The sequence below is a fragment of the Saccopteryx bilineata genome, chromosome 9 (genome assembly GCF_036850765.1).
Source record: "Saccopteryx bilineata isolate mSacBil1 chromosome 9, mSacBil1_pri_phased_curated, whole genome shotgun sequence".
In the NCBI taxonomy this organism is placed as follows: Eukaryota; Metazoa; Chordata; class Mammalia; order Chiroptera; family Emballonuridae; genus Saccopteryx; species Saccopteryx bilineata.
Genome location: NC_089498.1, coordinates 84,288,114 through 84,302,124, shown reverse-complemented (window position 1 = coordinate 84,302,124; position 14,011 = coordinate 84,288,114).

Genomic DNA, 14,011 nt, shown 5'->3' with positions numbered 1-14,011 from the left:
GTCTTCTTCTATGTACTTTATTGTTTCAGGTCTTATATTTAGGTCTTTGATCCATTTTGAATGAATTTTAGTACACGGGGACAGGCTGTAGTCGAGTTTCATTCTTTTGCATGTGGCTTTCCAGTTTTCCCAACACCATTTGTTGAAGAGGCTTTCTTTTCTCCATTGTGTGTTGTTGGCCCCTTTATCAAAGATTATTTGACCATATATATGTGGTTTTATTTCTGGGCTTTCTATTCTGTTCCATTGGTCTGAGTGTCTATTTTTTTGCCAATACCATGCTGTTTTGATTATCGTGGCCCTATAATATAGTTTAAAGTCAGGTATTGTAATGCCCCCAGCTTCATTCTTTTTCCTTAGGATTGTTTTGGCTATTCGGGGTTTTTTATAGTTCCATATAAATCTGATGATTTTTTGTTCCATTTCTTTAAAAAATCTCATAGGGATTTTGATGGGAATTGCATTAAATTTGTATATTGCTTTGGGTAATATGGCCATTTTGATTATATTTATTCTTCCTATCCAGGAACAAGGAATATTTTTCCATCTCATTGTATCTTTTTCGATTTCCCTTAACAATGCTTTGTAATTTTCATTATATAGGTCCTTTACATTCTTTGTTATGTTTATTCCTAGGTATTTTATTTTTTTTGTTGCAATCGTGAAGGGGATTATTTTTTTGAGTTCGTTTTCTAATATTTCATTGTTGGCATATAGAAAGGCCATGGACTTTTGTATGTTAATTTTGTATCCTGCGACCTTACTGTATTGGTTTATTGTTTCTAATAATCTTTTTGTGGAGTCCTTCGGGTTTTCGATGTATAGGATCATATCATCAGCAAAAAGTGATAGCTTTACTTCTTCTTTTCCGATATGGATGCCTTTTATTTCTTTGTCTTGTCTGATTGCTCTGGCCAGAACTTCTAGCAACACGTTGAATAAGAGTGGAGAGAGTGGACAACCCTGTCTTGTTCCTGATTTAAGATAGAAAGTCCTCAGTTTTATGCCGTTTAATAGGATGTTGGCTGATGGTTTATCATATATGGCCTTTATCATGTTGAGATATTTTCCTTCTATACCCATTTTGTTGAGAGTCTTAAACATAAAATTGTGTTGTATTTTATCAAAAGCCTTTTCTGCATCTATTGATAAGATCATGTGGTTTTTGTTCTTTGTTTTGTTGATATGGTGTATTACATTAACCGTTTTGCGTATGTTGAACCATCCTTGAGATTCTGGGATGAATCCCACTTGATCATGATGTATTATTTTTTTAATATGTTGTTGTATTCGGTTTGCCAGTATTTTGTTTAGTATTTTAGCATCTGTATTCATTAGAGATATTGGTCTGTAGTTTTCTTTCTTTGTGCCATCCTTGCCAGGTTTTGGTATGAGGGTTATGTTGGCTTCATAAAATGTCTTTGGAAGTATTGTTTCTTCTTCAATTTTTTGGAAGACTTTGAGTAGAATAGGAACCAAGTCTTCTTTGAATGTTTGATAGAATTCACTAGTATAACCGTCTGGGCCTGGACTTTTATTTTTGGGGAGATTTGTAATAGTTTTTTCTATTTCCTCCCTGCTGATTGGTCTGTTTAGGCTTTCTGCTTCTTCATGACTCAGTCTAGGAAGGTTGTATTGTTCTAGGAATTTATCCATTTCTTCTAGATTGTTGTATTTGGTGGCATATAATTTTTCATAGTATTCTACAATAATTCTTTGTATTTCTATGATGTCTGTGGTGATCTCTCCTCTTTCATTTTGGATTTTATTTATTTGAGTCCTGTGTCTTTTTTCCTTGGTGAGTCTTGCTAAGGGTTTGTCAATTTTGTTGATCTTTTCAAAGAACCAGCTCCTTGTTTTATTGATTTTTTCTATAGTTTTTCTGTTCTCTATTTCATTTATTTCTGCTCTGATTTTTATTATCTCCTTTCTTCGGCTGGTTTTGGGTTGTCTTTGTTCTTCTTTATCTAGTTCCTTAAGGTGTGAAGTTAAGTGGTTTACTTCGGCTCTCTCTTGTTTGTTCATATAGGCCTGAAGTGATATGAACTTTCCTCTTATTACTGCTTTTGCTGCGTCCCAGAGATTCTGATATGTCGTATTTTCATTTTCATTTGTCTGTATATATCTTTTGATTTCTGCACTTATTTCTTCTTTGACCCATTCATTTTTTAGAAGTATGTTGTTTAGTTTTCACATTTTTGTGGGTTTTTCCCCCTCTTTTTTGCAGTTGAATTCTAGTTTCAAGGCTTTATGATCAGAAAATATGCTTGGTACAATTTCAATTTTTCTAAATTTGCTGATATTGTCTTTGTGGCCCAACATATGGTCAATTCTTGAGAATGTTCCATGTACACTAGAGAAAAATGTATACTCTGTCACTTTGGGATGAAGTGTCCTGTAGATGTCTATCATATCCAGGTGTTCTAGTATTTCGTTTAAGGCCACTATATCTTTATTGATTCTCTGTTTGGATGACCGATCTAGAGCCGTCAGCGGTGTATTGAGGTCTCCAAGTATGATTGTATTTTTGTTAGTTTTTGTTTTAAGGTCAATAAGTAGCTGTCTTATATATTTTGGTGCTCCTTGGTTTGGTGCATATATATTAAGGATTGTTATGTCTTCTTGATTCAACTTCCCCTTAATCATTATGAAATGACCATTTTTGTCTCTGAGTACTTTTTCTGTCTTGTAGTCAGCATTATTAGATATGAGTATTGCTACACCTGCTTTTTTTTGGGTGTTGTTTGCTTGGAGTATTGTTTTCCAGCCTTTCACTTTGAATTTGTTTTTATCCTTGTTGCTTAGATGTGTTTCTTGTAGGCAGCATATAGTTGGATTTTCTTTTTTAATCCATTCTGCTACTCTGTGTCTTTTTATTGGTAAGTTTAATCCATTTACATTTAGTGTAATTATTGATACTTGTGGGTTCCCTACTGCCATTTTATAAATTGCTTTCTGTTAGTTTTGTATCTAGTTTGATTCTTCTCTTTTGTTTTTCTATCATTTGTTTTTGTTTGTTTGTGTTCCATACTTCTTTCCTCTGTTGCTACCTTTTTTAAGTCAAGTGTTTTTGTGGTGGTTTTTTTAAGGGTGGTTACCATTAAGTAATGAAAAGGGTACCTACCATATTCATTGTAGTACCCTATCTTATAAGTATTTCTGCACTTCATCGTCCTTTGCTACTGTTAATCTCCATCCTCTCCCCCCTTTTTTTCCTTTGTTGTCACAGTTTAAGTTTGGTTTTATTGTGTTCTTGGTGGAGCTGTTACTTGTGGTGTTGTTTTCTTTTGTTCTTTGAATCTGGTTGGAAAACCCCCCTTAGTATTTCCTGGAGTGGGGGCTTTCTGTTGATAAATTCTCTCATCTTTTCTGTATTTGTGAATGTTTTTATATCTCCTTCATACTTGAAGGATAGCTTTGATGGGTATAGTATTCTTGGCTGAAAGTTCCTCTCTTTCAGGGCTTTAAATATTGGGGTCCACTCTCTTCTAGCTTGTAGAGTTTCTGCTGAGAAATCTGATGATAATCTAATAGGCCTTCCTTTATATGTTGTACTCTTCTTTTCCCTGGCTGCCTTGAGAATTTTTTCTTTGTCATTGGTTTGTGTCATCTTTATTATGATGTGCCTTGGAGTGGGTTTGTTGGGGTTAAGAAAACTTGGTGTTCTGTTTGCTTCTTGAATTTGAGGCTTTAGTTCCTTCCACAGGCTTGGGAAGTTCTCGTCTATTATTTGTTTGAGTATATTCTCCATTCCATTTTCTTTCTCTTCTCCCTCTGATATACCTATTATTCTTATGTTATTCTTTCTGATGGAGTCAGACAATTCCTGTAGGGCTTTCTCATTTTTTATTATTTTTGAGTCTCTTTCTTCTTCTCTCTGTTGTGCCTCAAGTTGTTTGTCTTCTATTTCACTAATCCTATCTTCAATCTGGGCTGTTCTGTTAGCTAAGCTTGTTACCTTGTTTTTCAGCTCGTGAATTGAGTTTTTCATTTCTGTTTGATTTGTTTTTATAGTTTCAATTTCCTTGGTAATATATTCTTTGTGTTCATTGAGTTGTTTTCTGATCTCCCTATATTGCCTTTCTGTGTTTTCTTGTATATCTCTGAGTATTTTTAACATTTCTATTTTAAATTCTCTGTCATTTAGCTCCAAGGCTTCCAATATGTTAAGTCTTTTCTCCATAGATTTTTCCACATCTATTTGTGTTACCTCTCTTTCTTTTGTATCCATAATATTCGATTTCCTCTTTCTTATCGGCATCTGAGGGTAGTCTTATTGATAGCACGCAGGCGCACTCCCTGGCGGCTTGAATGAGCGTCGCTGTGGTAGCTTCCTCCACACCCTCGTCTCTCAGATTCAAGTGATAACAGTCCTTTTGCTTTCAGTTTGTGTGGAACTCCGGAATGCTCCGAGGATAAATTTTTCTGTTTCTAGTTGATAAATTTGTTGTGATTTAGGGGAGAGCTGTCGGACGCGCTTCTCACGGCGCCATTTCCGTGACGTCACTCCTCTTGTAAACTATTATATCTAACTTTTGAATAATACGACTTTAACTGAAAGTTATTACTTAATATAATAAAATAGGCAAAGGGAAAGACTGTATCAAGATGGGCATGTTATAAAACTTTCTTTTAAAAAAATCAGTATTTCTTTAAATGAATCTGTTATTAAAACAAAAAAATATGTATTTAACCATCAATAGTTATAAAAAGACAAATTTGTATCAATATTAGAAACTAAAGAAGGCTGACTTCAAAACGCCAGAAAGTAAGAGTTCTGTCTGATGTTCTCATAACATGTTGGTTAACACTTCCACTTAGCCCTGCACATAGGTATGCTAATCATTAAAGGAATCTGACCTATGGCCTAGGAATGACTGAAATCACCTCCCTGCTTGAAACTACCTCCTCAAGGAGATAAAAAAGGTATGTATAAAAGTAATGATTGTTTATCAAAAGATTTATAGGAAATATTGTAAGTGGGATAGCAACCTGAGCTTATTGACCCAAAACAAAAAAGTTTCACCATTGCCATCACACTCTTTCTGGTGTCCAGATGTCTATGGTCATCAATCACTTCCTGACCCCAAATCCCTCCCTTTGCCCATATCCCTGACATAAAAGAAGCTTGAATTCTGTACTTCGTCAAGATGTTCCTTTAGCAACACTGGTTTAACATTTTCTCAGCTTGCTGATTTTCTGAATAAAGTCACTTTCTTTGCTTCAACTTGTCACTGGACATATTGGCTGTTATGCAGCAGGCAGTTTGAGCTCTCCATTGACTACACAGTGCTATAATAAGTAACGTGCTGCTCTGAGTTCTGTGAGCCATTTTAGGAAATTAATCAAAGCGTGCAAGGTATTGGAGGAACCTCTCGTTTATAACCAGTTGGTCAGAAAACAATCTGGACTTGAGATAAGCATTCTGAGTGGGAGGAGGTCATTGGATCCTCTAATCCATAGCCAGTCAGTCAGAAACACAGGGAGCCTGGGCTTCTGGTTGGCATTTTAAATGCGTTTGGCAGAACGGTGGCAATCCTGTGGGACTGAACTCTTAACCTGTGGAATCTAATGCTGTTTCGGGTTATAGTGTCAGAATTGAGCTGACTTCTCTGACACCCTGCAGGTATACTGAGAATTTCTTGTATATGTGAAAAACACCCTCCACCCAAGGTAAAATTGTGTCTGGGAACCCCATTTAAGTATAAAAACAGTCACACTAATATTAACAATAAAAGCAAGATTGCGAAAAACAATGTGAGTGATAATAAATTGTAGAGGTCTTAAAATGCAATAGATGTCACAACTAGAAGCTTGAAAGTTAAATCTCAAGTTATTACCTAAGTCAATAGAAAATTTAACTTTTATTTAATGAACAATTTTAATGCTTTTAGACAAAATACAGTCTTAATATTCTATGCTGTGTATTTAAGATAACTACTCACCTACTAGAGCAGCAATTTTCAACCTTTTTCATATTGTGGCAAACATACACTAAAATTCTACAGTATACCAAAAAATGTTATATTCTTTGCCAATCCAGCCAAAAACATAGGTATAATTTTGATTCATTCACACCAGGTGGCTATTGTTGTGTTTGCTATTGTCATTTTTTATTTGGCAATCTAAGGAAAAAGGTCAGGTATTGCATGTTTTAAAAATTCTGTGGCACGCCAATGTGTCTCTTGTGGAATACTGGTTGACTATCATTGTTATAGAACCATTTCATATTAATGTATACCCTTTCCTCCTGTGTGTACTAATTTTGAAATGTGACTTATTATACTTTGAACTAGTTCATTGTTAACTTTTATAACTAAGGATTTTTAACATTCTGTTGTACAATGTATTCTAGGCTTAAAGTAAAGCTTCCCTTGGTTTATTTATTGAGCAAAATTAGTCAGTGCCTGCTATGGTATATATATTGAATACCATCTCATTGTATTCCTTTACCACTTACATCATTTCACCATCTCTTTCCCAAGTTCAGGTAGTCTGTTCTGAGCTCTTCGATAGGTTTGTGAAGTAGTTAAGTTCATGTATATAAACATAGTGAAGAGAAAAAGAAACAGTGAAGGAACAGAACAAACAGTTCTCTGCCTTTGTCTATACCTTTTAGCTAATAGACAAGAAAATAAGTAAATGAATATGTTTAATTTCAAGTATGTCAGCTGATAAGTGCAATGAAGAAAGATAAAACAGTAGGAAAATAATATTAAAGAATGCTATTTTAGATAACTATTTGGGATATTTTTTTTCTGAGTAGTTGACCTTTAAACTAAGATAACCCCTCAAAAAAATTAGCGAAAAAGTATTCCAGGCAGAGCCATTCATGAATGCAATTGCTCTGAAATGGACCATATTTAGCACTTTGAGAAACAGGAAGATAGCAGAGCCATAGCTGATTGATTAAGGAGAAAGCAGATTAGGAGATGAAGTTGGAAAACTAGAAAGAACTGATTCCAGAGGCCCTGAGAGCAATCTGAGTAATCTGTTTTCTGTTAAATGTGATGAAAATCCATTCAAAAGTAACATTTATAAATGATGCAGAAAATATTCTTTAATGAATTAAATACTAAAACTGAAAACAAAAGTGAAAAATATGAACTATCAGAAATTGTGAGGGTTTTCTGAAAAACAAGGTGGTATCAAATTTGTGGTAAGAATTACACCAAAATACACATGCAATGGACTGTTGCAAAATATGGGAGCAAAAAAAATGTTGCCTCAAGCCAAAAAACTGTAAATAATAATAAGGCGGAACTCAGGAAAAACCAAAAGCCATTATTTGGGGTCCCATAGCCCAAGGAGCCCAGTGAGAATATCAGTTAATTTTTCTCTATCCCTTTCCAACCATGGGACATAATTCAACTTATTTTTTAGAGCTTATAGAATTCTGATCCTCAAATTTGGCAAAGATACATGGGAATAAGAAATTATGGACTAATTTTACCTAGGAACTCAAATTCAAAAACAAAACACAAGACAGATTGAGTATAGAGATATGTTTAAAAATTTTAAATTTATAACCAATTAAAATTTATTTAAGAGAGAAAGGATGCCTGACCTGTGGTGTTGCAGTGGATAAAGCGTTGACCTGGAAATGCTGAGGTCACCGGTTCGAAACCCTGGGCTTGTCTGGTCAAGGCACATATGGGAGTTGATGCTTCCTGCTCCTCCCCCCTTCTGTCTCTCCTCTGTCTCTCCCTCTCCTCTCTAAAATGAATAAAAAAATTTTTTTTTAAAAAGAAAGAAAGAATAATTCAACAACAGAATATCTATGAATATGTTTTAATAAATATAAAGATTAAATTAAAAATGAATATAATTATTTAATTTGATTCTGGAAATCATTTTCAAAATACAACAAAAATTCATGTTTATTAAGATAATTAAAAACCCAAAGTACCATAAAAGCCTGACCAGGTGGTACAATGGATAGAATGTTAGACTGGGATGCAGAGAACCCAGGTTCAAAAACCTGAGGTTGATGGTTTGAGCATAAGCTCATCCTACTTGAGTGCAGGCTCACCAGCTTTAGCGCAGGGTTGGTGGCTTAAGCATGAGATTATAGATATGACCCCATGGTCACTTGCTTGAGCCCGAAGGTAGCTGGATTGAAGCCCAAGTTCACTGGCTTGAGCCTAAGGTTGCTGGCTTGAGCAAGGGGCACCTCGCTCTGCTGCATCCCCTCCCCCGCTCCATCAAGGCACATATGAGAAAGCAATCAATGAACAACTAAGGTTCTGCAACAAAGAATTAATCCTTCTCATCTCCCTTCCTGTCCATCTGTCCCTATCTGTCCCTTTCTCTGTATTTCTCTCTGTCTCTGTCACACACACAAAACAAAAATCAAAATAAAACAAAGAGAATAAGAGTGAAATTCTACATTGAAAAAAAGTTTACATGAGAAGTATATACTTATAAGCAAAGGCATCAGCAAGCACACTGTATTTTGAAATTTAAATGCCTTCTCCATAATATCAGAAAATGAGACCAGAATGCTCTGTATAGTGTTACTATTTTATTCAGTTATGTATTGAGTATTGAATACAAATAACACAAAGAAGAAGTGGTTGCTTTAGATATGAGAAAATGGAAGCAAAACTGTTGTTTATAGATGATATTTTCATCTTTCTAGAAAATGTAGGTAAATAACTTACAAAGTAATATGAAAGATAATTAAGCTGCCAGATACAATTAAGCATAAAACAATTTATGTCTATACCTTTGGAGAATATAAGAAAAAAAGAGATCTTATTAGCAAAGGCAGAGGGAAAGAAGGAGGGAGAGAAAGAGGGGAGAAAGATGAAGGAAGGAAGGAAGGAAGGAAGGAAGGAAGGAAGGAAGGAAGGAAGGAAGGAAGGAAGGAAGGAAAAAGGAAGAGAGGAAAGGAGAAAGGGAGGAAAGGAGGAAGGGAGAAAGGGAGGAAGGGAGGAAGGGAGAAAGGGAGGAAGGAAAAGAAAAAGAAGGACTAATATATATAGAACTTACACACCTACAAATTATTAAACAAATATCTGTGAGAAAGTGGTGCAGAATATCATAGAACTCTACTAAAGAACATAAAAGAAGATGAAATAATGCAAAGATAAACTGAATGTGTGAATAGGATGACTTAATATTGTAAAGACATCAATTTTCCTAGAAAGTAGTCTATAAAATTCAACAGTCAAATCCTCAAAAGAATTTTCTTAGAAATTGATAATGTGATTCTGAAAGTTACTTGAAATAGAAATCATGGAAACTTCGAGATAATTTTTCAATAGATGAAGGATAGGCCACCTGCAGGGAGCTTGGGAAATATCATTGCTAGTGTAGAGAGTCAGGATATAGTATATAACAGCAGACATATAAATGTCTGGCACAGTCTCTTATCCTCTTAATAAAGTATCCCTTTGAGTTTGCACTGAAATTGCTTTATTCACAAGAATAAAATATATGAAGCTGGAGAATAAATTTGATTTCCAGCTGGACTCTCTTGTACGTTGTTTCATCTTTGGTGCTATTTTTTGCCTCTGGTTGCAATAAGCTTTCCTTTAGAGACAGTTTCCCAAACTTCACCTATCTTCCAGAGGAGAAGAGCTAAATATAAGAATTAAATAGTTTATATTTATCTTTTAATGAACTGATATTATACCAACACTCTCCTTTGAAATACAGACTTGAAATTGTAGTTTTAAAATTGCTATATTACATTTCTGAATCAATAACAATTTACTGTTATGCCAATGAGTTAATTAGCTAACATTTTAAATAATGTTAGTTTATGATACACTAACATAAACCTCCTATGGAACTTTCCTTCTGCAGTCTTCTTATCTGACATTGATGAAGATCTGATGCGACCATCACTACTGCTACATCTGAAATACACCATATTTTAAAAGCATTTTCCTTTGTTTGCTCATTAAAGTTTACCATTTAATTTAAAAAAATCTATATTGTTTGGAAATGTGAACGAACAAGTTATTTTTTTCATTAAATAATACAACATGCGATTTCTTATGATCACTGTGTATTATGTTTACTGTAGGGTCTATGATAAATAAAAACTCAAAACTAACAAAAATCTTGTAACAATCAGGGAGTGATTATTCTAGAAAAGTAACTTTGTATGAACAGCCAGTTTTTTGGCATTATAACATACCCAGTTCCTATCTCCTGCTTACAAATTCAATCTAGCTCAACAATAGCTTAAAGTAATAGCCCACGGTCCTCATATCAGCACTGAAGGAAATAGAATGACCTAATTTGCAAAGAATAGTAATTACTTTTATTGACCTGTCTGGTGGCTCCTTAGAAGACTGGCTCAAAAAGAATGCCTTTATTTCTACGAATTCAGAATGCTCAGACTACTACTACCTGTGAAGCATTCATCCAAAACATTACAATGCAGTGATCCTCAAAGGTTTAGGTAGTACCTTCCTCCAACAGATGGTCATTCAAATAAGTAGCTGCAGGTCCTGATTATCCATTGTCTATTGTCGCTTTTTTTCCCCCCCAAAGTGAGAAGACAGACAGACAGACTCCCACATGCGCCCGACCGGGATCAATCCGTCATGCTCACCAGGGCACAATGCTTGTCCCATCTGGAGCGTTGCTCTGCTGTAACCAGAGCCATTCTAGTTTCTGAGGCAGAGGCCATGGAGCCATCCTCAGCACCCGGGCCAGGTTTGATGGGAATAGAGACACAGAAAGAAAGGAGAGAGGGAAGGATAGAGAAGCAGATGGATGCTTCTCCTGTGTGCCCTGGTTGGGAATTGAACCTGGGACTTCCACACGCCAGGCCAATGCTCTACCACTGAGCCAATCGTCCAGGGCCATTGTCGATTTTTAAAAATTGAATAGATTAAATAATACCCCTTCTGGCTGCCCATATACTGCATTTCTAAGAACCAATCTCAAGGCTTTCTGTGAGACAAACTTTGCTGGCTGCTTTGTACTCATTTTCAATAATTATGTTTACATTGCTGCTAATCCTTAGGCACTAAAACTATTATTGTGGGTTCTAGAATCCCCACTGCTATGAGGGAGCTCTGTTCCTTCACAGCCTTACTTACCTTCAGTATTAGTATATGAAGAAGAGTTTCTCAGTACTGATAGTGCCATCTCATTAGTACATCTTATTACTTGGAAAATGGGGTAACATCCAGCCTGCTGTTGGAACTTAGTTTGTGGTTTTCAGGCCTTATAACATTACCACTTTTAAGAGCCTTTTTATTCCTTCCTTTGCCATCTACCATGACATTCTACCTTTTCTACATTATTTAGTATGGGTTATCATGTTTTCAAACTATCAAGAGTCTGCCTAGATCCTTGGCAGGTCACTTTTTTCTAAATCCTGGGATAGGGTTTTTGTACCAATAAATGTATCATTATGCAACCTATCATTAGGGTGCTTTATCCCTAATTCAGCACCCTGTGTCATTCATGTTAGTATGTGTTTTTAGGCTGGGCTCTGCAGGCCCCTCGATATGTAATTCCTTTCCACCCTTAGCTGAACCATAACTTCTCCTTCATGACTTTTGCTGATATTTAACTCCAGATGTATGTCTGATAACCAGAAAGAAACTGGTAAGTAGATCCTGGAAACATTGCCTGTTTTCTTTTAGTCATTAGCCTTTGTAGAATCTTCAAGTCCCCCAAGAAGAAATAATCTATTCAAATACCACACATTCTAATTTCTATAGAGTGTTGAAGGACTGAAGAAAAACTTGGAAAAGAAGGTTGACCACATTTGTAGAGCCAGGAGCCACGGCTGCCACTATCAAAGCCGCCCGGCCCATGCAGGTTCGCATTGGATTCGGACAGTCGGTAAAGAAACAGCGGAGCCACAAACTGGTGGGCCATAGTCTTTAATTCTAGCTTGCACCCAGCGGGCAAGTAAAAACACACACTGGGCTCCAAAACCCATCACATTCAGTGCTCACAAAGCTACTGACTTATCCGAGTTTCCTAGAATCAAAGGTTTCTAGCTCACCAGCCTTATTCTCCTCAGTTCCCCATCTCCTTCCTTATCCCAGATACAAACTCTACACAAACTGGCATCTCACTCAGCACTCTGCCATCTTGGCTGCTTTTCCTGGCCTACTCCACGTGGCCTCCTTCTGCTCTCTGCTCTGCTCTCTCCTCTAATGATAATCTCAGGAACCAAGAGTGCAAGCTCCCGCTCCGTCCCCATTTTATAGTGTAGAAACCCAAACCCTTAATCCAATATACAAAATAGGGAAGTCTCTAATACAAAGTCACTTCTCTGAGACATGATTGGATTGTACTGCCCCACATCAAAAAGGGTGGGAAAGGCTTAATCCCAAAACCAAGCCCCAGGCTGCAAGGATTCTCAACACACATTAATATCACCTGGGCAACGGCCTCCACGTGGGCAGCGTTATTTTTAACAAAGTGAGCATAATATATTTTATCTTCCCAACAACACTGTTCCATGCACAGCTCTTTGACTCATTTCTATAACTGCTTAGTCATAGCATCCTTAGTTGTAGAACTCTGAACAGAGAGATTGGAACCTCTCTTCAGTACTCAGAAAAACTGCCCACATCAACTGCAACTTTCCTCCATGAGTGTGTTTCAAGGTCTGACTTCCTCTATCTTGTTTACTTTCCAGTATTATTCTTTTCTCTGTCTTTTTTTAAGGTAATTATAAAATAGCTTTTGCAATGGTGAAAAACCACACTTCTTCCAGTTCTTAAGAGGGATGTGTGTGTGTGTGTGTGTGTGTTGAGAAGCCACTGCACACCTCACCCACAGGTGTTGTAAAGTACCAAAAGCTACAGAATCAATATTAATATTTTAAGAGGCTTAAAGAACATTTTATTAATTTGGGTTAAGGTGTGCAGAGAAATTTTGAGAATAATCTCTGTACTGTGTGATTTGCATAAAACCAGTATGGCCCTTGGCATTGTATTGTAAATGCAAAGGGAAGGAAACCATGGATTCCCAGACATTCCACCACACCTGTGGGGAAAGGGGTGAATGGCTAGCCAGGTGCAGGAAGAGAAAAGCCAAAATAAACCTTTTCTTATAGCAATGAGCCATTTGCGGGCATTTGTCCCCATGAAACTACTTCTCATATGTAAATGCATATGGTTAATATGTGTGACTCTGGACAGAGATGGCAGATAAACATTAGAAAATATAAGAATGCCTTTTAATATGTAAAGAGACATCTTTCTACCATTGTGTTGACTTGTAAATTTTGTTTTCTCCAAAATGATGTATGGCTTCCAAATTGAACATGGTCCTATCATGTTAAAGGACATATGACTATAACCAATAGTGGTAAAGGGCACTTAATTGCAATTTTTACTTCTGTACTTCCCACTTACAAAACTATAAAAACTAGGTAGAACAAAGGGCCGGCACGCTCTCCCTCAGATTTCTGTCGGAGTTGTCGCCGCTTGGCCAAGCTAGACAATAAAGCTTTGATGTGTAATCGACGGATTTTGTTTGTGTCTTCAACCTTTCGAGTCCCTCTGGCTTAACATGTGTGTGTGTAATTTTGACTGGATTTGAAGAGCCCATATAGCAAAACATTATCTTCCTACACTTCTTAGAATATGAATTCACAAAATTATAATTCTGGATTTTATTTTCTGATATTATTTATTATTTTAAAATTTACATAATATTTTATATTTAATACTTAATATTTTAATAGTTAACTTCATTTATCCCTACAATGTAGCAGAAATGAGCATATATTTCCGTATAGCAGTCTATGGGTGTACAACAAAAACAAGCTAGAGTATTTTTCATTTAAATTTTTCATGAAATTGTGATCTTAAGTTTCTTAAATGTCAAATGCTTAAATGAATACTGTTCTTGTTATACATTTAGTAATTTATAAACATTCTTATGTGAACCAAAGAAAAATAACTTCATAATTCCATTGGGTCATTTGTATTGTTTAAAAACTAACAATGATTACAGACATTTGCAAAGTGTTTTGCTAGCTGGCATTGTTTTAAAAGATTAATACACACTCATACAA